At 42.7% G+C, this 8,160-nt stretch overlaps 1 long non-coding RNA gene across 3 annotated transcripts; it reads left to right on the forward strand.

Annotated features, from left to right (window-relative positions):
- The first annotated feature begins 2,811 nt into the window (after positions 1–2,811).
- On the forward strand, positions 2,812–5,172 carry LOC126548634 (uncharacterized). 3 transcript variants are annotated; one of them, XR_011890490.1, is made up of 5 exons: positions 2,812–2,826; positions 2,963–3,193; positions 3,320–3,425; positions 3,982–4,141; positions 4,958–5,172. It is a non-coding gene; the product is annotated as an uncharacterized lncRNA (long non-coding RNA). The 3 variants fall into 3 exon arrangements; XR_011890491.1 differs by lacking the exon at positions 2,812–2,826 and having other exon boundaries at positions 2,835–3,193; positions 3,267–3,425; XR_011890488.1 differs by lacking the exon at positions 2,812–2,826 and having other exon boundaries at positions 2,840–3,193.
- The last annotated feature ends 2,988 nt before the right edge of the window (positions 5,173–8,160 follow it).

An 8,160-nucleotide genomic window follows, 5' to 3' on the forward strand; every position in this document is an offset into this window, starting at 1 on the left:
GTTTCATTGTATCATATTTTCTGGGAATGAATATTATGAATAAAAGATTTACCCCAGGATGAAATATGTCTCATACTTTTTTTCGCTGCCTAGAATGTTCGTCCTTCTTATAGAAAGAGGCCAGTGAAAAAAATATTATCAGATATCAAGAAGGCGCCGTGACCCTGCTTCAAGCCCACCAAATATGAACTAGTGTTTGAAACTTGTGAACGTGTCGGTGTACATATACAATTACAAGAAATAAAGACCTGTATAAGAATCTTTTGCCTGGCATTTATGTGGCATGAAAAGTACAAAAAAGCGTTCGCTTTCGTGTGGTACTTCTATGCCGGCCACCACACAAGCATGATGCATGATGCGCATGCATCATGCATCATGCTTGTGCGCATGCGCACTTCGTGTAATATATATATATCGTTTTTTTTTGTGAGTCCGAAAGTCCCCTCTCATGTTATATTAGTGGTCGCATCATTTTGTACATATACGCTAAGCGTTTAATTGGTTTTTTAGTGACGTGCCACAAGGGACCATGCACACTGTCCGACAGCCGCTGAGCCAATTCGTATATTTAAGAAGCTGAGTTGATGCAGCTTAGTCTTGCAGAGGCCGCCAAATTTAATGTCTTGTCATCGGTCACAAGAAAAGCTAGCATAATAAAGTAACGGGGCACGAAAGGTCTTCACGAGTGGTTCAGGCAGCAATTGAACAACACTTTGAAATTGAACCTTCAGGCCATGCGTTCACACGCGCCAGTGCGTTCCGACAGGCTGCGCAGTCCTTTGAAGAAGTGAGAAGCAGCAATTTTTTGTTGTTGTTGCTTTTGCGTAACAAATGTTGAAGGACGAATATATATAATGACGGAATATATACCAGCTATACAAAAGCGATGACGGCGGTTCATCACACGGGGAAAAACAGCAACCATCACATACAGACGTCAGTGACAGTTCATCTGGCAGTTAGATCACCTTCCGGCTAAAGGATGGTTCTGTGTTTTGTTCTGGACTGATAGAACTCTAGTAATTAGAGTGAATAATGAAATCAGAATCAAATTTATTTTCGCCATATATGCGGGTGCGCATGCAACGACCACTATTATGAGAGCAAGAGTACGTGGAGACCAGTGTGCAAGTCGCGAGAAGAAGACATATCGCGTAAGTATTACATTTGCTTTACCAAAAAGCACAAGATTTCAATACTTCAAAAACGGATATGTTTGCAACACTATTGTGTCGTTCATTATTGCTTTCTTCTTTTGTAGTTAAACTATCGAGAAAATAACTATTTAACGGGGAACAAAATTTAATCAAGTGGATATTGCATTAGACAGTTCTCGTAATAGTCATCTGAACTGCAGAAAGAGTCAAGCAAAATTGTTCGCGAACGGCGCGTTAATTGTAAACGGCCCTGTCGCAGCACAGAAAAAATCGTCAAACGAACTAAGCGCAGGCGACTCGTGGACTGTACAGTTCTAGGAAACATTTCAGTTGAATGTTTTCACTGGGGAGGGTGAAAGAAGCGATTATACGAAGGCGAATTGTGAAGAGATGTCAAAATCTGCAATTTTTCTAGCTATTGTCGATTCGTCTAAGAATAATTAAGGCTGCATGCCAATCAATGTAAATCATAAAATAGAGCATTTCTGCTGTCGACGTGGATTTGATTGGGAAGAACTAGAGTTAGATCAAATTCTTCCAATTTTCGCTCAATTAACTAATGACGTTCAACAATCAAGCAGTTAAGAATTAATAAATTCATGGTATATCATGAGTGTTTTTTCAAGCGCCGTCTCCTGTGAAGCATATCTACCATTTTCGTGCAAAGCTCTCTGGAAAGCGTATTGACTGTGTATGCATGCATGCACCTATCGAACTTCGTGCACATATAGACGTGATGCTTTGACGATAAATACTTATTAAAATTCAAATTATTTATTTCTGCCTTGTAAAGGTACAGACATAAGAGGCGCAGAAAAAGCTGTCAGATACAGATTGACAAAGCCGCAGCCCCCTTTCGCTTGGCAGAGCCTTTACAGCGACACTTTTAAAACAAAGACAATTGCACCCGGTAATAACAGGTATATAATACTAATACTGAGCAAGTACAAAAGGAAACCAATCAAGATTATACGATATTTGTACAATACTCCAAACAAGAAAACAGAACCTACATGCTAACGTACATAGCACCCAAAGTACTGTTCGACACGTTGAAGAGGTCAAAATTATTGTTCACATAAGGTATATACATATTCGTATAGCGCTACCAATCCCTGCAAAATATAGAACGCAGATTTTCATTACACACACACACGCACGCACGCACGTGCACAGCACACACACCAAAAGGAAACGGCAACGCGCTCACAGGAAGCGCCTGAAAAACGAAAAAAAAAGGAAAAGTGTGGGGAACCGAGGTCGTCTTGGGCTGTCGCCTCTCCCTCTCCCAGAAGGAATGAAGAGGTTCTTGGAAAGCAGGGACGGGCGATTCTCTCTGTCAGCATCAGCTCCCACCAGTGAGGACGGGGCGAGAAAGCGAAACGGGACTTTCCTTGCTGTCTATTTTTTCTTCGTCAGGCCAACGCCGCTTGCTTGCAGGGGCGCAGGCGAGTTCCCGCCAAATGGCGCGGGTGCGTGAGTTGCCGCCAAATGCTAGCTCTGGATGCCAGCTCGTTCCGCGTCTCATGGTAGACTAGTTGGTGCATTTCTGTTATCATGGACTGCGCATATAAACGCAAGCTACATAAAAGTGACATGGACAAGAACAGCGCAAGCCCTTTACATGCAGTGGAGTCGCCGTATCTCGCCGTTCAAGATATGCGTACTCGTAAGTGGCATTTTAATTTCACGTTGTGTAATGCATGACTGTCTTTTTCAAGTGAACAAAGGTCGCTTTGTATTGTGTAAATGGTTTTGCAACGTATGATAAACTCCTTGTCTTTCGGGCTTATTTTTTCTGACAGGAAGAAAAAAAAAAAAGAGGCTTTACATGAGAACGGATCAAGCGTTCGAGAGTTGGGACAGGGAAATGTGAGACGTACTTTCATGTATATATTTCTAATATTATTTTTTCGTCTTGTATTCTCGTTAATTTTTCTCTAGGAAACACTGGAACGACACTGCTTAAATTGAAGCACAGTGTGCGAATGACCTGCTACGCTCGGAACTGTTATCACCATTCGGGAAGAAATTGGGTAAGACGCTTGTCTGGTTATTATTGCGGAAAAGTCATAATTAATTAGAAGTTGCTTTCGTTCCTTCCCACAGATGAAAAAACATAACTGTAGATACCTGTATGATATACGTCTGGTACATTGCAGGTAAGAATGGATTGTGTGTGGCGCGCTTCACCGCATGTGGACTAGAGTAGATCTAGGAACATCAGACAAGAAGACACGTATGTGAAACCCTGCGGATAGCCCATATGTAAGTTCTTCCTCAATTTTTCTTTTGTTGCATTTTCGTAGTTTACGTGTAATACTTTGTCACCGCGGTCTCGACGTTATGCATACCTATACATTTGTCTCGTGGCAGTCTGCGTGCTATTTTGTTTGTGCAACTATGTGTTGTATTCATTTATCGCGCTGCCTGGATGGTTTTTTTTTCACTGATATTCCGACCAAAGTCGGTAAACCTATCCTTCCTGTCCTCATGTTTCCTTGGGCGGCTCTAAAGCGTATCTTAGAGGAATATTTAGCTTAAGATTCCCGCATGGAACAGATGGCGAATGACATGCTGTGTTTTCTTTTCAGAGAAACTATGTATTCATGTTTAATATTTGGTTGATTTTCATTTTGTCATTCATACAATACCGCAGCCATATGCCATTCTGTCATAGAACGTTGTTTCTAGATATATTTGTTTTATGTGGTTAAAACATTTAAAACGAGAGCGTTTCTTATCCTGGCAATTATTTTTTACAGACCACGATAACCACGTATTTGGATGTCTGGTTTAACTCTACGTGCGCTGGTTCATGCAGGTGAACTTTTTTTCCAGATACGGAGGAACGGACACCGGTCGTGCCGTGAGCACTATTCTGCAGGGCATACTTACAAATGAAGCTGCACTGCAGTTCAGCTGGAAAGGGTCGCAGGGGAGGAAGCACGCCTTCGTGAAGCTCATGGCCATCACGAATATAAGTAAGAAATATGGCATAACAATCAGCTTTCTAGTGCACGTTGCGAACATCGGTACCAATTGCATGCTTAGTTTTTTTTTCTTCATTCAAACAAGCTGCTGCTTATTGCATCTTGCTGCGTCCAGTATTAGCATTTTCTTTAATAAAATAATGCCGTAATAAGTGAGTTCTACTTGCGGCGTCCATATTTTGCCACTGCTTTTGAGGAGTTTGTTTTGCTTCACCATATAATATATGCTGTATATGCTGTTTCTGCTTTAACCCATGTATGCTAACTGTTTTCTGCAAAACATAGACCTATCATCGTTGCCATCATATCAGCAAGTATATGTATCGTGCCATAAGCTTCCCCTCTTGCCTCTCCAGACATTTACCTATTCACCTCCTTGTGCCGCTTGGCGCGCTCCGGGCTCCGGCGCGTTGTTTGTCTCAGCGTTTCAACTCGGCTGTTTCATACAGTGCTCACGGGAAGCAACAAGACCTATCGTGGTGTAAATAGCCGCGCTACCTATAGACACAGTAGCCACTGTGTATGCGTGTTTTGCTATGGTTCCGTGTTCAGTTCCCCCTATTGCTAACGACATATAAATTACCAACTATCCGGTACTTACACGATTTGTGTCGTCCAGCCACTCTTCCTGACAGCTTCGATACTGATTTGCACGTCCCTAATATTGCTTTGTTGTCGTTTCTTTAATGTTTCGTGAATATCTGTCTTATGATCTTTTTGATTGTTTCACTTCTTCAAATGGAATGCGACTCACCAACTGAACTATAAAGCGGGGGCAGCTTTCTTATATGTGCCGCTTTTTTGCAGCATCTGTGAGGAGCACGTTCCCTGACGCTTCACTAGCATCAGTGGCTGGAGTCGCAAAACGCTGGTTGGTTGGAGCAGCTGACAGGGATGGAGGCCGGAATGAAAGAAGGCGCCGTGACCCTGCTTCAAGCCCACCAAATATGAACTAGTGTTTGAAACTTGTGAACGTGTCGGTGTACATATACAATTACAAGAAATAAAGACCTGTATCAGAATCTTTTGCCTGGCATTTATGTGGCATGAAAAGTACAAAAAAGCGTTCGCTTTCGTGTGGTACTTCTATGCCGGCCACCACACAAGCATGATGCATGATGCGCATGCTGTTGTAAATGCATGATGCGAAAGCTACGATTATTCGGGGCGTCAAAAGCAACGTCGGCTTTCAGCACCGGGCCGGTGCAATGCCGACCATTATTGTCGTCAGGGCCATGGCTGGCCCGCGTGTGGCATGCGCTCGGCTGCGTTGGCCAAATAGAATGGCCCTACGGCTGGCCGACTGACTACGTACCTAAAGCCTTGGTAGGCCCTCGTATGGGACGCCGTCGGCCAAGTCGGCCACAGTGGTCGGGCCTACATCGATTGCCGACGATCGGCCGACGTTAGGCCAATGTCAATCCCCAAAGCTGGGCCGCCCTCGGTTGCCGAGGTCGGGCCAACCGTTTTGCAGTCGGCCGGAGACGTCGGGCCGACTTTTTGCCACGGTCTTTTTGTTGCTTGGGATGAAGAGTATAGGCTTTCGCCGTTCACCGCTTACACCGTGTTTCGGAACCATGGCGTGATAATGCGGATAGCAATTTATACTGTTTTTGTCCATACAAAGCGGAATACTGCCATCGTATTTCGGATCGACACGGTGGTTGCGCTATATTTGTTTCACCTCATATTAAGTATAAGCGTAGGATTGATTTTTTTCTTAATGTAAATCACTGTGAATCGGTATGGATTGAAACTGACTTACAGCTGAATTCTCATAATCGTAACAGTATTATTTTTTGTTCATCTATCCATTTTCTGGGTGAACTCTCCATGGTTTTGAAACAAAAAATTCTCTTGGAAATAAGGAACTTCTAATTGTCGGTGATATTAACATCAACTTACTTGACGTCGACAACAGAATTGTAACAGCTTATACGAACTGTATACGAACTACTAGGTGTTCTACTCATGGTACCAACACGCTTCTTGACCATGCTCTTACTAACATCGCGCCAACTCTAAACTCTGGTGTCATAGATACTCAGATCACAGACAACTTCCCAATATTCGTCTCCTTTCGCGGCGAAATATCTCAGTCCGAGACTTGCTACTTTTCCTCCAGTTTTGACCGAGATAGTTTTGTTAACACCATAACAAATACTTATTGGTCTGTAATTAACTCCCTGCATGATGAAACTCCTGAAAAAAGTTTTTCCATCTTTCTAGAAGCCGTTCGCGCTAACACAACTACCGTCAGATGCAGGAAACGTTTTAAGTTTCCCGATAACCCTTGGGTAACGAAAGGTTCACTGAGTAGTACACGGAGGAAGGAAACTAAGGAGAGGCCCTGACGTCACTCTTTGTGAAGCAAAAGTGAAGCCGGAATTTGGCGTTGCTCATGGCGATGCTCCGCCTTTTGGGCCACCCTCCTCTCTTGTTTAGATCTTTTTCGCGAAACCACGCCGCGCTGCGCGTGGTGTCGCGCGCTCGCGCAACATCTGGCAGAGCACGGTGCAGGTAACACAGCGCAACAAGACACGGTGACTAAGGCAAACGCGCCCACTCAGCGCCTTTGCCACGGCCCGAAACCTACCAGAGCAACACGTGTGAGCGCTCAAAACCGTAACAACGCCGCCATTGTGGCCCAAAAGGCGTGGCCATACAACAAAAAGAATGAAACAGCAGCAAAAAAATGAGAACCTACTACGTCATTTCCGCCACACTTTTCTCCTAGCGCGCGGAGGGGGTAGGGCCTCTCCTTAGTTTCCTTCCTCCGTGGAGTAGTATGAGAAAAAAAGAAAACCTATACAAAAAGACTAAAAAGAAACTATTTAATGTACGCTTAGCGCCACGCTATAAAAATTATTTTAACATTCTGAATAACTTGCTAAAGAAGTCTAAACGACAGTCACTACGGAAATGAATTTGCAAAACACAAGAACAATCTCAAAAAGCAATGGCAACTTCTTAATGCGCTCATGAACTTACCCAAGTCCAGTAATACTGCTGACAAAATAAACTACAACAATAAAACTCACACTGATTCTTCTAGAATAGCAAATAGTTTCAGTGACTACTTCTATAACATATACAGCAGTCGTCATATGACTGCTACTTGTCCAATTTATCGCTGCAATCATTCTTTTTTTTCTTTTCCCGTAACCGCAGATGAGGTATGTTCCATGGTATTAACTGTAAAGAATACTAGCCCTGGCGTAGATAATATTTCTGTATTTCATCTAAAACTTGTTGCACCACTTATTTCTGATACACTATGTATTATAATTGATAATATTTTTAAATGTGGTATTTTTCCCACTTCGCTTAAAGGGCTGATTATTCCTGTACATAAGAAAGGTGATAAAACGGAGGTGTTTAACTATCGTTCTATTTCTATTCTATCGTCGATTAATAAAGCTGTTGAGAAGTTATTTTGTAAGCGCCTAAATATTTACTTTAAAAAATTTAATTTGTTGCAACCTTCTCAATTTGGTTTTCGCGCTGGCAGTTTGACTAACTTAGCTTTAATATCCCTAACCGACTACATTCGTCACTCGATTGATACGGGTAACTTCGTTGGTTCGGTATTCTTGGACTTCACTAAAGCTTTTTATACAATTAATCATAACATACTTTTTACTAAGCTAGAAGCCCTGGGAATTACCGGTGCAATACTAAAACTCCTAAAAAGTTACCTGCATGATAAAGAACAAACAGTTTCTTTTTGGAGGTGCTTATTCTGATACTAAAATTATTAACCAAGGTGTACCACAAGGCTCCCCCCCATACTAGGCCCCTTACTATTCTCTATTTATATTACTGATTTACCCACGTGTGATTTTCCCCTGAGCGCCCAATGCGAGGCGACCCACTGACCTTTGGTTCCCGTCGTGTCCTGATTGTACCCCTGATTTAAAGCAAACAACCGCATTTCCATAAGTAAGTCCTGGAACCATTACACCTTTCCACATACCTCGGAGGACCTCGTACCTATTGTATCCCCATAG

This window comes from Dermacentor andersoni, chromosome 1 (genome assembly GCF_023375885.2).
Source record: "Dermacentor andersoni chromosome 1, qqDerAnde1_hic_scaffold, whole genome shotgun sequence".
Lineage (NCBI taxonomy): Eukaryota > Metazoa > Arthropoda > Arachnida > Ixodida > Ixodidae > Dermacentor > Dermacentor andersoni.